Source organism: Canis lupus, chromosome 5 (assembly GCF_003254725.2).
Source record: "Canis lupus dingo isolate Sandy chromosome 5, ASM325472v2, whole genome shotgun sequence".
In the NCBI taxonomy this organism is placed as follows: domain Eukaryota; kingdom Metazoa; phylum Chordata; class Mammalia; order Carnivora; family Canidae; genus Canis; species Canis lupus.
Window position 1 is genome coordinate 6,316,442 of NC_064247.1, and position 18,560 is coordinate 6,335,001.

An 18,560-nucleotide genomic window follows, 5' to 3' on the forward strand; every position below is an offset into this window, starting at 1 on the left:
CTGAGGAGTGGCCAGAGAGATGCTTGCAAAACATAGTAAACAGGACATGGAGGAAGTCAGGAGTTGGACTCAGGCTGTTAACAAGCTCCCCCCTCATTGTCAGGAAATGTGGGGAGCTGAGGGCCACTGAGCACACAATGATGCAGCGGGAAGTGGCCTTTATAAATACCCAGGGGTCAGGGCCGGCCCGACAAACAATAGGGGAAATGATGATGGAGGGCAGTGGGTGTGCGGGGTGGAGAAGGCCAAGATGATTCCATCAATGACAATAGCTGAGCAGGCAGTTGGTGGGGGTGGAGGTTGCAGAGGGAGGCCTGGGGATTGTGAACCAAACAATGCAAATTGCCAGGCAACTCAGTAGCCATAACACAGGGCAGTGAATTCTGTAAATAGTCCATGGTATGTCCCACTGTTCCTTCGAGAACTTCTCTTTGGCTCCTATGTTTGAAAATCTGTGTTTTGCTCCATTTAGCGGAAGCTACTTCAGCATTCAGAGGACACCATTCCTCACCAGTGGTAAGGGTGGCCTATTTGGCCAGTTTCTGCCTTGCATTCATAGTTTGAAGCAAATAGCCACCAAAGGAAGCTTGAGAAGCCTGGTGTGGATGGGACAGAGGACAATAGACAGTGCTCCTAGATCTGCACTTTGATCTAGATCCATATGATGTGACGGATGGGGATAGATAGATTGAAATATCACCATCCTTTGCCATGTAAGAAGATGCATCTATGGAATATAGTCTGTAATGAAACAAAACATGTGAAGGGCTATAGTAAAAGCAATAAACGGATGTAGGAGTTTTTTTGTTTTTGTTTTTTTGTTTTTTGTTTTTTTTTTTTTGGTCACTTTCTCAGCATGAACTGTTACTGGCTGGTCAAGTAGGTTGAGTGAATGAATGGCTATTTGTAAAACCAATTAGCCCATTTCTTTCATAGGGAAGTTCCTAGTTCTTTCCATGATAAGCTATAAATGGGATCGATCATTTAAATTCTTTGAGCCTTAATTTTCTTTACTACATGGAGTTTGTCACTGAGGGTCTCTGAGATGCTATATTCATGGAAAGAAAAATTTTAGCTAAACTCACTTTTTTCCCTCCATCTTTGCCAAGCCATTATCTGTTGAGCATTGGAAGTTCATCTTCTATTCCAACATGTAGACTGTTGTAGGGAGACAGCACCTATTCTATCTGTTCAAGGAGCATGCATGATTTCATGAAACTCCAAGAAGTATAAAGGAAAGAAATTGTCATCAAATGGCATTTTCAATCTTCCTGTGTGTTTACAAATAATAGGGTGATTTCCAAGCACCAAAATAGTTGTGACATATGACTATACCTCAAGCAGTAATTGTAAATTCATCAGATTGAATGTTCTGTATATCTGCTAATATATTTTCCCACACTTCATTGTAAATATGATTAAAGATCTAATTCAGTAGCCAATTGTTTAATATCATTCCTTTCTCTAAATTGTAAGTGTTGCAAATGCACATGCTAGGTCTCTCCTGTTAATGTGGTTTTCCTGGTGCTCAACATAGTTCCTCTCGTGAAATTGGCTCTTAGCTCACATTTATTGAATAACTAAGGGAAAGAACACTTTCTTGCTGAGGGGTTCCTTTTCTATATACAGACTCTACAAGCAGCCTGCTGGAATCTGTGACCAGGGTCTTGCTTCTTGCAGGGGACTTCCCATAATCCTCTGGGTCTAGGGATGGCTTCAGCATGAGGATATCTTCAGGGTACCATCCAGAATGATAGCTGCAGCCTTGATGGCAGAGGAGCTACTCCTTATTATGGCAGTCATAATTAACTAAAGTTGTCTAAACTGGAGTGAAATAAAGTATGAAATTAACATGAGGATTAAGCCACTTCATATCTCTTTTAATAGTTATTGTTTATAATGTACATTTAAAAAACATAAATTTGTGGGCCAAGTGGGCTAGGTGTTGCATGTAAGCGATGGGTATTGTATGTAAGCAATGAATCACTGAATTCTACTCCTGAAACCAACATTACACTATATGTTAACTAACTAGAATTTAATAGAAATTTGAAAAAAAAAACAAACAAAAACCTACATAGGCTTTGACTTTCAATGAGAAAAGATGAAACAAAACATAAACTTAGAACTTGCTAAGGGTAACCTAATTCTGACTTCTTTAACCTTCACATAACACTGGTGAAAGCATAAATTGGTATATACTTTCTGGCAAACAATTTTGTATTAAGTTATATCAAAGCCTTAAAATATTTATATTCTTCAACCCAACAATTTTGTTCGGGGAATCTTTCATGAATGCGGACAAAAATTTATAACCAAAGACGTTTTCCTATTTAAAAAGTAGGAAATAATTTATCTAATAATAGACGATATTTAATTAAATGGTTGATATGAAAATAATAGAATATGATAATGCCATTGAATTAAATTATTGAATTAAAGATATTAAAACTACTTTCATATATAGTTTGGATGAGTGACTATTATTTGACAAAATGGGAAAAGACAGGCTACAAAATATATGCAGAATATATTCTCAACTATGAAGAATAATATAAATCTAAAAAAGTCTGTAAGCATTTTTTAAAAAAGATTATTTATTTATTTGAAAGAGAGATAGAGAGAGAGAGCACAAGCAGAACAGAGGAGCAAGCTCCCCACTGACCAGGGACGCTGATACAGAGCTCAATCCCAGGACCCTGGGATCATGACCTGAGCCAAAGGCAGATGCTTAACTGACCGAGCCACCCAGGTGCCCCTGTAAGCATTGTTATAAAATATTAATAGTGAAGGTTTCAGGATGTTAGAATGATGGTTTTCTATTTTTCTTCTTGATACTTCTTTTTCTAGAATTGTTCATTGTAATTATAGACATATATTCTATAATAAGTTTTTAAAAACTTTTCTTTGGTTGGTTTATCTTTATAATTCCAGGTGTAATTAATGTACTTCTATCAATCTCTGGAAGGAATGAAAATGTAGGCAAGAGTCTCCTCAAAAAGAAAGAGGAGAAAGAGAGGCAGACAGAGGCTCAGTGTTGTTGGAGGAAATATTCTTTTGGTTTTGGAAACGAACATGAGGGAATCACAATGATAACATACAAAGACATTCTAAGTACCTGTATTCTTTTTATCTTCCCTTCTTAACAAGTCATTGAATGGAAGAGGAGATAATTTATAAAGGGTATTTTCAGCAGAAGCTACGAAAAGTGACAGCTGTATGTCAACTTGAGATGAAGCTCTCATAGTCATAAAAGTTAGATGTTGGAATGGTCTTTGACATTAGAAAGTTTTCAGGTAGAGGTCCGTTTTCATGAATGAATGAGCTAAACAAACTACAAACAAAGACGCCACAGGATGATAGTGGTAAACTATGGGTAGGTTAAGCAATGAGAGCTGACATTGATTGTGAGCTCACCAAGTGCCAGGCCCTGTTCTTAGTGTTTGGTTTGTGCTAATTCCTTTAATTTTTGTGGTAAACCCATGAGTGAGATGATATAACTATGTTCACTTTATAGATTAGTAAATTGAGGCATAAAATATTAAGTAACTTGTCTGCCGTCACAGAACTCCTGGAGAAATTGCTTAGAGCCTTTACTTTTTATCATGATATAACTCCTCATTGAAAAGAGTTCTGAACAATAGAAAGGCATTACATTATTCCCAGGTGTTTGTATTCCCATAGCCATGAGTCTCATTCAGTAGGACAAGAAATTGCACTTTAACAGAAAATAATATTGTAAAAGGAAATAGCTTTATTTCCCTTAAGACCTAACGTCCCATTCAATATTCATTCATTCAATAAATATTTATTGAGGGCAGGATGCCCTGGCAAGAGAGATAAAAGACTTACTCTAGAAAGACAGACAGATAGACAAGTAAGCAAATGATAGGCTGAAGGGCACTGCGAGCCTTTGATGGACTTACTCAGGATTGATGTAATTACATGGACATTTTTAAAAAGACACTCTGACAATCTGAACAATGGCAAAAAGACTATAGGGAGATAGCTTTGGAAGTAACAGCAATCAGCTCCGAAGGCTTAAAATACAGTCATCTGAACTGGATGAAAAAGCTAGAAATTGGTGACTATAATAGTTGCAGTCCCATCAGGAAAAAGATGGTATACACTAGCTTTAATAAGTTTAATATAGGGATTATTTACAGAGTGTGTCAGTGAGGCTTAAGAAATGAAGTGGGGATTGAGCAGTGCCCTGGGGTTGCTAGCATCAGGGAGCAGGAGCCTTTATCACCTCCAAGCCTGATGGGCAGTAGAAGGATTGCTGGAACCCCGGGAGGGCTTTGTGGAAAGGGATGTGCAATGGAGTCTGCCCTTATGTCTAGAAAACAGCCAGACCATGGAGACTCTGCAGGGTGGGTGGGAGGGAAGCATACTCACTCTCCTGCCTTATTCCAGTCTCCACCAGTGCTCACCAAATTCAGACCCAACTGGCAGCCAAAGAGCAAGGAAGCTCTACTGTTTATGTCCTGTAAGTCAGTCTCCTTGGGTTTGTGCTTGGGAAGGGAATATGGTTCTGGTGGGGCATGTGGAAGGGTCTAGCTCAGTAAACACATGCACGTGTTAATAAAAGAGGGGCTGGAGTCTGCCATGAGTCCCAGGTTTGGGAATGGGGTCATTATTCCCAGGTTCTGAGATAGGCAACCAAGGAACATTGAGGAACACATTTTTGAAGTGCATGTGAAAAATTTATGTAAAACCTCTAAGATATAGTTATTATATGAAGAGATGGTGAGAGTTACAGAAGGCTGGTAGTTACAATGGATTTATATAGATGAGAGTCATAACCATGGTAGCAGAAGAGGTAAATCTGGAGAATATATAGGGCAATTTGAAAACATGAGTAAGGGCGGAAGGCGGGGGATCACTAGTCTTTAAAGATGTGATGAATATAATTAAGGCAGTCAGAAGAACCAGTGCAGGAATTTCAAAGCCATCTAAACCTGGTCTCTTCCTATGGACCAGGATTCTTGGGTTTGTATTTGCTTTATATGGACTCCCACGGATCCAAAGGGAAAATGCACATTGATTGGGATTTTAAGCTGAGAAGTTAAAGACCAGGCCTCAGAATAGAACCTCAAACGATGACCTTTCCTCTCAAAGCCTTCCTTACCTTTCTGGAATAGTATTCGTTGACCACATCCTACCTCACAGGGTGTTTTTAAGGATAAATGAGATAACGTCTGTAAAGCCCCAGGAGAGGAAGCCCCGATGTAGATAAGCACATGCTCGGGTATTTTTAGCTGAGTGTTGGGTGTTCAGGACGTGCCATTTAGCAATTCCTGGAGCCTTGAAAAGGAAAGAGAAAGGGGTGGGGAGACAGGGAATCAGTGGCATACAACAAATGTTGTTTTTCGAGAAATCCCTCCCACCCTGAGTGTAAGAATCCACGTCAAAGGAAGCAAACACCATGTGTAGATAAAACAGGAAAGTGACAGGTTTGCTTGCTTGCAACCAAGATGGGGTGATGCCAAAGGGTTAGTCCTGGCTGCTTGTTCTCTGTAGGGGGCAGAGGTCCAATCGCCGGCTACTCTACTGATAATGAAACCAGGGTTAACTAACTCTGTCCTGTGTAGAATGGCAGGAAACATCTTCATCACCCATGACTCCTGGAGAGAGTGGTGGCGGCTCAGGGGGGAGGTTGCATTTCCTGTCAAGATTCCAGAAAGGGTGCTCACTCTCTACGGAGGCATGAGCACTAGCATGCTGACCCAACACAAGCAAGGCTGCAGAGTGACCACAGGGCCTGGCCCATCCTCCTCAGCCCATATCTGCTTCATAAGCACAAAGCCTTTGAGAAAGTAATAACAGGAACCTTGGAAAGATAACTTACTTGGAGAAAGGTCTTGGAAGAGTTCATCCAACTGCACCACCAATGCTCTTTTTCCTTTTTCTCCCCCGTTCTGTCATAAAAAATGTTTATTTCTAAATCCCATAGTGCAGATCTGTGTCTTCTTATATATGAAAAGGCAATAAAGTTTGAGTGCCTCTCATGCCACATTTTGTATATATCATGTCATTTAACCCTCTCTACAAAACCATGATTTGTTGATCTGTTTTTGGTCAATATATATATCGATATATTATTGAAGGCATTTTTGCAGGCAAGTCAACTGAAGCAGATACCTAAGATTGAATATCAAGAGTTAGATCTGGGTTCAAATTCTATTGCACTGTATGTAAGCAGCATGGTATTCGGGGAACAGTTTAACCTTTCCAAGCTCGGTTTCTCTATCTATGAAGTGGAGGGCATAATTGCCATCATAAGATTATTATGAGAGTTAAGTGAGATAGAGCAGATAAAATTTGAATTTAGTTGTATATTATGTCTCTGTTCTTTCCAAGACTCCTCTGGCAAACACAGAAGCCAAAAGAGACATGGATTAAAACTAGAATGTTTTTCTAGGCTGCTTGACCCCAAGTATTCAAACTTATTTCAGAGGAGAATTCGTGGGAGAGAGTAATTTTATTTTGACCTTGGTAATCTTGTTAGTTTTGCTTTCTTAAAACAGAAGGAGTATGCCCTCTATAGATACCTGAAGAGATATCTAGATGCGCCTTTTTGATTGTGTAAGATTATCCCTTGGTTTGTGAAGCAACGAGGGACAGAACCTATTTTGAGGGGTGATGAAGCTCATCTCACATCCCCTGGCCTCTCATGGTGAGTGGTTTAGTATCAAGCCGGCAATCACCTGCAAGATAAAGAATTGGGAGAAATGCAATTTCCTTAGAAGATAGGAAGGTTTTAATTACGTGAAGCCGTAAAACATTAGCTTCGCCAAGGACCCAATTCTCTTAATTGAGAGTAAGGAAATTAGGAGCCTGTTCAGTCAAGCTTAAATTCTCAGAGCCAGCTAAGGGTAGGGGCAGGATTAGACCTCAGTACCCCTAAACCCAAGGCTCTTCCCACTGCATCAGATTCAAATTTTTACATTTCTTATCTTCCACACGTCCTCTCAGTTGAGTATCTCTTACCCCTTTGCTGAGTATTCTCCTCCTAAAACAATGGATAGGGTTTGTAATAGTGCCTTCCCATGGGAAATGTTCATAAAATATTTGTAACATGAATAAACCATGGCATACCTGGAAGCACTTTACTAAATGGTTTCTCGAATCTCTGACTGGCTCTTCCTGTTACTAAGACTTGGATTTGGATCAGTTAGTTCAGATCGTGTAGATAGCAATTCACCTGTAGCTGGAGAATGAAGAACAATTGTCTCCCCTCCCCTTTTTAAAAATGTGTCATCCTTTCCTCTATTCTTGAGATTGTCCCTCATTTGAGGAATATTAAGTATTGCAATTGCCTTCAAGTAATCACACCCCCAATGACAGGTCAGTCTCTGGCAGTGAATACTTCTTACCGGTAGAGAATTAGACAAAGTGACAGGGTTAATTCCCAGCAGGACACAAGGGTGTTGGTAGTGTGAAGCAATCGTGCTCGGGGAGGCACATCAATTACTTCCCTGACAGTCCGAAACGAGGGGGGAAGGGCTTCATCTGTGCCTAGAATATTACCTCTTCTCATCATTTATCAAGGCTTTTGATGTTCTTCATGATGTGAGTGGGAGGAAGTCAAGGTGCTTTCTTCAAACCCGGGTTTGGAAATTCCATTTGTGTGAGGTTTGAAAATGATTGGGTAGAAAAGAACTCCTAACATGAAAGGGGAAGACATGCATTAGCATGCCCTGTGCAGCTTGAATCTGTTCTTTGGGCAAACCTCGCCAAGACTCATCAGGCACAGAGGGAATTATCAGCCTATCAAGTGGAAAGGTGAAATGAGTTTTATCATCTTCTCACTAAAATGACGATTCTAGTGTCAAGTTTCATTTGGTTGATAAATGTCATGTGGGAAGGGACAGTAGCAGACCTACAGCCGCTCTTGGCCGGCCCGCCAAGAGCCTGCAAGATGGCAGAGTGCAAAAACTTGAGGGGGAGGCGCTATGAGTTGTAAAGAAAGGCAGGTTGCACTCCATGCTCACCTTGGAGGTACTGAGAGATCATTGAGCCTAAAGCACAGCCTTGTTGGGTTCCAGAGCTACCTGTGGCATATAAATTTATGTCCATGTCAACTTATGTCTTCCATTGCAGTGAAATCATTGACAAATCCCAAAGAGGTATTGAGACTTGATGCTGCCTTTGACATCTTGGTTGGTTCATCCCAACTCAATGTAAATTAAGTATTTACACCAGATATATGGTTACTTAGATTGCAAACAACTGTGTACTGTTCGATCTCTAGTGTATGAACACCTTTTTAAAAAAAAATAGGGAAGGGCTTGTTAATGCTTAATATAAGCCAACCCCAGTTGGTAATCAGGAAACTTACGTTGAGTGAAAGAATGCTGAGTGAACACAGTGTTAGAGAATTTGATTCCTTTCTTTAAAGCCTTGCTACCCACAAGGTGGTCCATAGAACCAGCATTCTCATCATCAGCAAAATCGTTACAAAAATGCCAAATATAACTGGGCTCACTACAGACCAACTGATTCAGAGTCTGTATTTTGTAAAACCCTCCAGTGATTTGTATGCACATTAAAGCTTGAGAAACTCTGCTCTAAGACACTATGCCCATGAGTTGGATGGTTTATACCAGGTAGACAGAAATATGCTTTATGCCTTTGAATCTTAGTTATAAAGAATCTCACAGACCTGCATAGCTGAAAGGTGCAAATGTGTGTGTGTATATAGCACAAAGCATAATCACACTGTTTTCTAGAAAAAAAAAACCTGTTGCTTTTAATATAAGTTAATGAAAAATCATTTCTCCTTTCAGCTATTATTATTGATGTATCAACATGCCTGAATTCTTGAAAGGGTTTTTGCACTCCTGGAAGGCTAGGATCACATTTCAGGCATTTCTACATATCACTACAATTATGCACATAATAATTGCTTTAAAATGCTTATTGAATAGGCTCAAACTTCTGGGTAAAAGTGTTCTTTCTCATAGCACCACACGTTCTTTGTTTAAAACACTAATTACAATTTATAATTATGTATTTCTGTGCTTGTTTTTTTTTTTTTATGTCTGCTCCCTCTGCTAGATAATAAACCGTATCGGAACAACACTAGATTTGTCTCATCCACTTTCTACTGTGTTTGCCAAATCAAGGAATGCATGGTGGTCACTGTGCACAAATTTAGATGCATCAAAGACCTACTTAATCAGATCATGATTTATCTTTCTACTCGGAGGGAAAAAAAAACCTTCTTTATACACAATCTTTATATAAAAATCATACTTATAGAAGAGTAACGGTAGGAATTATCAACAGTTGTGGGTTCTTGCCCCCTGGATGCTTAGCAGATGGAAATGTCCATTGCTTCCTCGAAACCCCAAATTTGGACTTCCCTTGCTCCATCCACCATCACCTTGAGAAAGATATTGTCTGCAATTCTCCGAAGTAGAAATGTTCAGTTTCAAGCCCTGAGAACAGTCAAGGTGTTTTGCTTTGTTTTGTTTTGTTTTGTCTTTCCTCTCAGAACTGCCCCCTCAAAGAAAGCCAGGCAGCTTCCACACTCTGCAGTACCAGCCCCGTCCCTGCTGCCACCAAACCAATCTTTCCTTTCCAGTTTTGGCTTCTTTGTTGGTGCACAAGCACTTCCTCTAGCTCCGGGGACGTTGGGTTTGAACCTTGTTCTGGGTGATGTGTGTGTGTGTGTGTGTGTGTACGTTGCTCTGCGTTTGCGGTGTTTCTCTAGCAGCCTTTGCCATTCTGTGGGTGTTCGCTTGATCTGAAGTGGAACCACTGACTCTCAATAGCCACCGATGTTTGTGCAATTCTCTGCAAAAATGGCTTCAAGTGTTACCTTGGCTGCTCCACTTCGCGGCAACCACAATGATGAACAGGCACGAACCCCTTGACACATGCACTTCACCTCCCCGACAGACCCGATAAGATCAACGATCAGGCTGCAGGCGGTCTGGCATGTCAGTGTGCTCTGCACCCAGGTGGTGGGGGGCACTCCACACGCCTTTGCGGGAGCTTGCTTGGGCTGCCACTGCTCGCCCAGCACCCCACTTCCAGGAGGTGGTGGGAGGCACAGCTGAGTCTACAGAGGGGTCTCAAGGCACCTTTCAGACACACAAATGGGACTAGAAAGACGGGTTGCTTATTTCCACCCTTGGCTATTTCCCTACCACCGATCCCCCTAATAATCAAGAAGATTTCTAAGGGCATGAGCATTTACGTTGGGCCCCATCCTGCGCTACAGTGTTCACAAAATAAATGTATACACATGCTCTCTGAGCCACCTCTCTGCTCCAATAGTATCTCTGGCTCTGAGCTGACGGGCGGAGTCCCCCAGAAGTCAGCGAGAACCCACCCCTCCTGCAGCCTGGTTAGGTGGGTGGTACGTGTGGTGGTACTTCTGATAGGCTTTTCACATTTTTTTAAAGATTATTTATTTATTTATGAGAGAGAGAGAGATTGGCAGAGACACAGGCAGAGGGAGAAGCAAGCTCCATGCAGGGAGCCCGATGTGGGACTTGATCCCAGGACCCCGGGATCACACCCTGGGCCGAAGGCAGGCTCTAAACTGCTGAGCCACCCAGGCTTCCCAGGCTTTTCACATTTTTAATCTTTCATGTAATTAGGAAAAAAATAGAACTTGTTACTCAAGAGGGAAGAGTAACCCTTGGTTGGAACAGGAGGAGACAGTAATTGTGTAGTGGGGTAGGATTATCTGAGTCTCATCTTCGTTACAAAAGTCATGCTCAGTAAACTCTAACTGACATTGCCCAAGCATGGGACACTGAGTCTCAGGAACCTGACAACCCCTGACACAAGAAGCAGGTAAAAGGTGTTTGCATCTAGATGTGAGATCCAGGACTGGGTGGTGCGGGGGTGGTTCAAGGGACTTTTGTTCAGTTGAACTGAGGATGGTGGGAGGTGGGGATTTTTTTTTCACAGACCAGGAAATTGAAGCAAGGAGCAGAAGACTGGATCCAGGATACGTAGTGACTCAGCGACACAAGAAAGGTGCCATGGCAAGGGGATTATTTTTCCCCTAACTCTGCAAAAGGTGGCTAGTCATGAGAAGAAATTATTCATCTTAATTGTTTTTCCAGGAAGACAACTATTAAGGTTCACTCAGAAGAGATAAATGGACATGTGCAATGTTCCAGGTTCCCTAACTTAGAATGGGGTGTTTTGAACTTTGGCTCATTGATGGAGAATCTTAAGCTTTGAGAGGTTAGGCAACTTGACTGAGGTCACGAGGCAAATCTGTAGTGGGGTGGCAAGGAGAATGTTACTGTGTGTGACCGTCACCCACGACACTGCCCCATGTGTGAGTGCAAAGCAGGTGGGCAAGGCTTTAACTCTGTCTCACATTTTTATAGGGTTTCTGGCCTTCTGTTCCTGCCTGTGGGCTGAGCCTTTTTTCCTTAAGGTCTGCTTCTTTTGGGAATCTGTAGGAGTTTTCTGCAAAGGGGTGTGCTGAGGCCTTTCTTCCATTGGTCACCCTGCCTGCTTCTTTCCCCAGGCTCAGCCACTCTCTCTGGCCACAGATGGTTGGCCCAGTGTGCAGGTGCTCCTAAGAGTAGCCTATTAGTGACTGTGAAAGCATCCCCCGCCCATCCTCCAAGACCCAAAACAGTCCACCAACCATCATAGATGGCTCAGCAGCAATGAGAATGAAATTGGGAGTCCATATACCGGGCAGAATGATCTTACAATGCTAAAAAGAGAATGAAAGCAAAGGAGGGATGGTAAGCAAATTCTATACACCTGCGGTACTGCTGGTAAGCTTTCTGTACCCCAGAGCCCAGGAAGAAGGGGGTCTGGGAATACCTCAGGCAGTCACTATGCCTGGATGTTGTCAGGCTCACCCTGGGAAGGGTAACTCCAGCAAAAGGAGCCCCTCCTCCTGAGAATTTTGCACTGCTCTCTCGTCCCACTCTCCCTGGGCTTCTCTATCAGCTCACAGTTGGTGTGTTTCCCTCTTTCTACACTGAGCTAAAGGTGCTAACTCTGCTGCTCAGAATGGCTTGGGGACACTGTTTATCACAACTGGATTGATAGTTCCCAAACTTTATTAAATACTTATACTTCTGACCTTGGCGAGCAAGCATAACTGCCTGCAAATGTCACAAGGCTGTATTCCAAAGATAGGACCAGCTGAACCAGTCTGGAGAGTGTCCAGGGGGAGTTTTTGCTTGCAAAAAGAATCAGAAATTCCTGGGCAGGAGAAAAGTGAGGAGAGAACATGGGGATGTAAGCAAGCGTCCCCCCCACCCCACCCCTCCCGGCATCTTCTTTGAATACCTAACTTCTTGTCCCAGTTTCCTTTTCCCCAACGCATAGTCAGCAGTAGGACAGGAGCCATTCACACATATTTAAAAACAGAGTCACTTCTGACTGTCTCTCAGATGCCACCTTCCTCTCTCCTCTCAACACTCCTCCCTCCTGGACACCTGGGTGGCTCAGTCTGTTAAGCATCTGCCTCTGGCTCAGGTCATGATCCCAAGGTCCTGCGATCGAGGCCTGCATTGGGCTCTCTGCCCAGCGGGGAGTCTGCTTTTCCCTCTATCCCTCCCCCCTGCTTGTGCTCTCTCTCTCTCAAGTAAAATAAAAAATCTTTAAAAAAAAAAGAAGGAAGGAAGAAGAAGAAGGAAGGAAGGAAGGAAGGAAGGAAGGAAGGAAGAAAAGAAAAAGAAAAGAAAAGAAAAGAAAAGAAAAGAAAAGAAAAGAAAAGAAAAGAAAAGAAAGAAAAGAAAAGAAACACTCCTCCCTCCCAGAGGAACTGGAAAAGTTGACTAAGTTATATAATTTTTTTTTTTTCTTTCAGAAGCTTTAGTGTGAATCACCCCGGTGCCAAGTCTCTCTTCAAAAATTTTGGGTTGCAAAAAAATGCAAGTCTCATCCGTGAGGCGAGTGGCCATTCAAATACTTGAGGTCAGGATGGTTTTGCTTTGTTCAATCATAGAGTTTCAAAACTGCTAAAGCCCTTAGAGTTTCTCTCATCTGTCATTTTACAAGTGGTAAACTGAGGCATTGAGAAGTGAAGTGATGTGGCTTTTACAGAGGAAATTAGACCTGCTCTCTGGCCTTAGAGCTCTCTGCTGAACCCACTCATGACCATCATGGCAGCCTCGTTCTTTCTTTTTATTGAGTGCAGCATTGGAACAAGAAGGCTTTTAAAGCGGTCGGCATGACTTGATGCTCTTGTCACCTTTTCCTGCTTGTTGTTCTTGTATTCAGTTACAAATCTGGCTCTGACCCTTGTTGAAAGGGGTCACTGAAAGTGGTAAGGAAAGAGAGAGAGCAATAAGCTTGGTCATGACCCAATCAGTCCATGGTTACTAAGTTTCTCAGGAATGAAGCCCTTTTCACAAGGTTGAGAAGTGGAAGTGGAGGGAAAGCAGGAGTCATGGAGAAAAGGTCCAGGGAAGGGATAGACACCTGGCAACGCCGCTCGTTCTGGGCTTACGTACAATCCCAGTGGCCCATGTTGGGTCCGCAGACTCAAAGCACAGTGAGGAAGCAGCATCCACAGAAAACAGTGGTTGCTCCAGAATTCTAGTATAGAGTTGATTCCATCACTAACTACAAGAGGCAGAAAGAAAGAAGATAATTCTTAAAACATGTTAGGAATGTCTTAAAAAATAGTTGTTCTTAAATTGTAGAACTTTTAAAAAAGTGAGGCTTTTTACCAACCCCCAACTCCAGAGATTCTCACATAATTTAGTGCAGAGGCCAGAAATATCTTTTTCTTGTTGGTCGTGGTGTTCATATAGTCATCCAGTAGTGTTTTTATGGGTTTTTCTTAAATGTTTTTTTTAAATAAACTTTTTTTTGGGGTGGAAATAATTTTAGATTTACAAAATAGCTGCAAAGATAATATTGAAATTCAATATAAGCTTCATTCCATTTCCCCTAATGTCACTTTGATTGTTTATATTTTTTTAAAGATTTATTGATTTATTTGAGAGAAAGAGAGAGAGAGAAAACAGAGGGAGCTGGGGGAGAGAGAGAATCTCAAGCTGACTCCACACTGAGCATGGAGCTCCATCCCACGACCCCAAGATCATGACCTGAGCAGGAAATCAAGAATTGGATGCCACCCACGCAAACTTGTTACTTACTTACTTACTTACTTTCTTTCTTCTTTTTTTAAGTTGTGGTAAAATATTCATAACATAAAATTTGCCAGCTTGACCGTTTTTGAGTGTATAATTCAGTGGCATCAAACACATTCCTAGGTTGTATAATCATCACCACCATCCGTCTCCTGAGCATTTCCATCTTCCCAGACTGAAACTCTGTGCCCCTTAAGCAACGACTCCCCACCCTGGACACCACCCTTCTGCTTCCTGCCTCTGTGAATTTGACTACTCTAGGTGCCTTATACGAGTGGAATCACACAATATTTGTTTTGTGACTGGCTTATTTCACTTATGTCTTCAAGGTTCATCCATGTTGTAACCTGTGACAGGATTTCCTTCCTTCTTAAGGCAGAATAATAATCTGTGATGCATATATATAGCACCTATATGAAAGGTAGTGTGTGTGTGTAAACATGGTACATGTTTAGTGGTGTTCACTAAGCTACAGATTTTATTCAGATTTTGCTGTTAAAATATAACCTTTTAATAAGCATCCCAGGTGATTCCGGTTTATTGAACCAAGGTTTTAGAAACATTGATTTTTTTTTTTAATGATGGATTTAGTTTAGAAGCAGTGCTGGCTATTGGACAGAGAGTCAGCCCCTATGCTGCACCCAGAATAGTTTCAGTGGCAGCCTGTTGCCTTTCACGGAGCCCAACTCCCCGACTTTCAAAGAAGAATGAGAGCACGGATGGCTTGAGAATTACCTGGAGAATTCTAGAGAGAAGAAGCTCTAAGATATAAAGTTGTTTTGTAGGTAAGAACTTCCCAGACAGCAGCTATCAAAGAAGAACTTGGCCAGTGTTTCTGAATCCTAGACGCGGGCTCAGGAACAGCAAAAAGCTTTGAAAGAAATGTGACTGGAGGTTTCCTAGAGCTCTTGTTTGTCTGGCATTGTCAGAATGCAGAGTCCAGACAGGTGACATCTGCCCTCTGTAGTCACTGAGGACAGAATCACAAGAAATGTACTTTGCCTGTAGTGGGTGGGATATGTTTCACTTGAGGAAGCATTTCCTGATATGACAGTGGGTGACCCAAATCTTTGGTGCTCTGGTTTTGCTTTCCCAAGTAAATGAATCTTTTGTAGTTTCTCAAGTGACTACTGCTAGTTTTATTGTTTCATTTACTCAATAGATATTTATTAACAACTAATAATATATCTGAACCTTACTAGGCCATGAAGAAGCAGGGACTGGTCAATGGAACTTCTACCCTTAAGACCCATGGAGGCTAGTGAAAGAAACAAGTACTTAAGTAAGTACACTTCAGAGTAATGATTATTTCAGCATTGCAAATTATTTTTACATGAATTATGTGTGGTTTTGACTACTTGTCAAGAGTCCTAGGATCCTTTCACAGCAGCATTGAGTCCTTACAAAGCAGCATGTGAGTATTTTTTCTGTAAGAACCAGCTCGACATGGCCCTACAGAAGTGAGCTTCTGAAGGCAAACACTAAGCATAGGTTATCCCTGACTTATGATTGTTCCATGTATGATTTTTCAGCTTTACAGGGCTGTGAAAGCAACATGCGTTCAGTAGAAACTGTACTTCAAATTTTGAATTTGGATCTTTCCCTGGGCTAGTGAGTGATATGTGGTAGGATCTTCTCTCGGGATGTTGGGCAGGGGCAGAAAGCTGCAGCTCCCAGTCAGCCAGGTGATCATCAGAGTAAACAATCAATAAAATTACAACCATTCTGCACCCATACAACCATTCTGGCTTTCATTCCCATATACTATTCAATAAATTACATGAGATAGTCAATATTTTTTATATATATATAAAATAGGCTTTGTAGGTTTACGTAAGTTTTCTGATTGCCTATAAGGTAGGCTAGGCTAAGCTACGATGTTGGATAGGTTAGGTGTATTAAATGCATTTTTCACTTAAGGCATTTTCAACTTGCGATAGATTTGTTGGGACCTAACCTCATGGTAAATCGAGGAAGACCTGTCAGTGGAGAAGAGCTTAAAGGTCTATAAACAGCAACATCATTACTGCTTCCCCAGGCATATGGTATTCTTCAAGCATTCTTTCAACTCAATTTTTCATGAAAAGATGTGGGAGAAAATGCAAAATGAACCCAGGGGGCCATCTTTATGATGCAGCTTTAGGTACAGCACAGGGACTTGCATTTCATGGTAGAAGCATGTGAAACCAAAAACAGGCAACCCAAGATACTCCAAGGAAGTATTAAAACAGGGAAGTAAGGGAAATTCAGAGAAAGGGGAGGAACTAGGCTGAAATCTGGTTTGGCTTCTATTTATCTCAGTGACTTGGGAAAAGCCCTAGAGGGCCCTTAACAAAGGTAGAGGTGTTCATGACCTCAGCACTAACATCTTTACATCTTTTTGGAGAGGTGTCAATTCCTGGGGACCCCCTTGTGGCAGCCCTGACTCAGAAGGAAACTCATCAGCTACTACATCATATCATCACAGACCACTTCCTGAAGGGCTTTGGGTTTTCCCTAGAAGGCTCTTGTTCATATACAGATCCTGCCAGGAACAGAGAGGAGATCTTCTAGGCAGGCCAATTTGAAACTGAGACCTTCTCCGTAATAAATACACACTTCATAATACAGAAATGAAGAATATCTATAGAGCTAGAATAAAAGGAGCAGAGTAGAAGTTGGACCTTTTCATATGTGCGTATTGGCATATATACAGAGTTCGATATATAGAGAGACATACCCACACTCACAAATTATTTACGATTTATGCCTTTTAATGCATTTGTAAAAGATAGATGCAGAAGTAGGGGAAACAAACCCATCTCTAGAAGAGCGAGAGAAACAAAATCAGTGATGTAGGTCAGCCTTTTCCCACATTCGTGTGTTTCATGAGAAGTATTATGCAAAGACAGAATTGTGTAATCAACTACATTCAGCAGAGGTTGGATAAAATAAATTCAAACAATCATTGTTGGACCTCTTAGAATTGTTAATATGCTAATGGAATTGTAAATCTCATTTCTCACACTTGTGGCCATTAAACACATTTTTTTTTGGAAAAGCAGCTTGCAGTAGCGATCTACAGAGTACCCTTTGGGAAATGCTGACCTAGGCCGAATGCAGTTGCTTTGTTTGAACATTAGTTCTGCTTGGGCTTTCTGACAGGCAAGGCAATTAAAGAAACATAATGGGTTATAGTTTGATCATCCGATAAAAATCTATTTTTGCTTCAGATTCTAAGTTAAAATGAATTTTTGGATGCAAAGAAGATGGCCGAACTACATAAAGAATGATCTTTTTAGCAATGGGTTCGTGAAAAATGTAGAGTAATAATAATAATAATAGTAAGCCAAGGATATCACCTGAAAATTTAACTTAGGAAAAGAGATTTTGTGTTTTGATAAAAAAAAAAACATATTTAGAATACCTTGAACCCCCATCTCCTTGAATGCTAATGCATTTATTTCTGATTTCGACAGGTGTTGGAATTCACTAATTTACATTTCAAGCCTATAGCTGGATCCAGAGCTGCTTCCTGATTGAAGGAATTTCCACAAGCTTTTGATGCTGGGTCTGCAGATGACAAAGTTTGGACATTTTATTAGGCACTTGAGGAGCCGAGCCTCTTCTTTCACCTAAATAAAAGGAATTCCAACCCCTCCAAAGACAGACTTTGCTGGATCCTGCAGCAAAGACCAGGACTTTCTCAGGAAGCCATCTTGGATTTGCTCAAATGCTCAGAGGGGTGCTGAAGTGGGTTGCACAGATGGACCAGGGTGGCTGGCTGAGTAATCATAACAAGTCATGCCATCAGAGTTTGGGAAGAAAGACACCATCCCTTTTTTATTGGCAGAGAGTTTCTAACTAAAGAAATGCAGTCAATCTTTGTAACAGCTGTCTTATCCCTTGATCTCATTACTCCTTGTTAGCACAAACTATTTGGGACAGTTATAGTGAAAGTCCTGATAAGGAGGAAGTGATCACTTTCAAACTAATCTAGTTTGTCTGTCATGAGATGGTGATAAATAAGGACGGTCTAACTATTATGTAATCAGTAACATTGATTTGTAATTGGAGATATAGTTTTAGTTCCTCCTTGACTATCTCTCCCACTAGCCAGCACACAAACACACACACACACCTGCACACGCACATGTGCACACACACAGAGATATTAACTAAATTGAGTCTGGTTCTTTTCTTTCTTTCTTTCTTTCTTTCTTTCTTTCTTTCTTTCTTTCTCTTTCTTTCTTTCTTTCTTTCTTTCTTCTTTCTTTCTTTCTTTCTTTCTTCTTTCTTTCTTTCTTTTTTTCTGTACCAATTGCATCCAGTATTTCTCTTTATCAGAGCATTTACCACATGATGTTGAAATTAACTGTTCGTGTGTCATCTTCTTCACTAAACTATACACTCCTCAAAGATAGGGCCAACATATTATCCCCTTAGGGGCACCTAGGTGGGTCAGTCAGTTAAGCGGGC

General features: G+C 41.2%; 1 long non-coding RNA gene across 1 annotated transcript; it reads left to right on the forward strand.

Moving 5' to 3' along the window:
- The first annotated feature begins 369 nt into the window (after positions 1–369).
- On the forward strand, positions 370–18,323 carry LOC112671077 (uncharacterized). Its single transcript, XR_007410594.1, has 4 exons — positions 370–522; positions 14,699–14,887; positions 15,305–15,384; positions 17,561–18,323. It is a non-coding gene; the product is annotated as an uncharacterized LOC112671077 (long non-coding RNA).
- Positions 18,324–18,560: the final 237 nt, after the last annotated feature.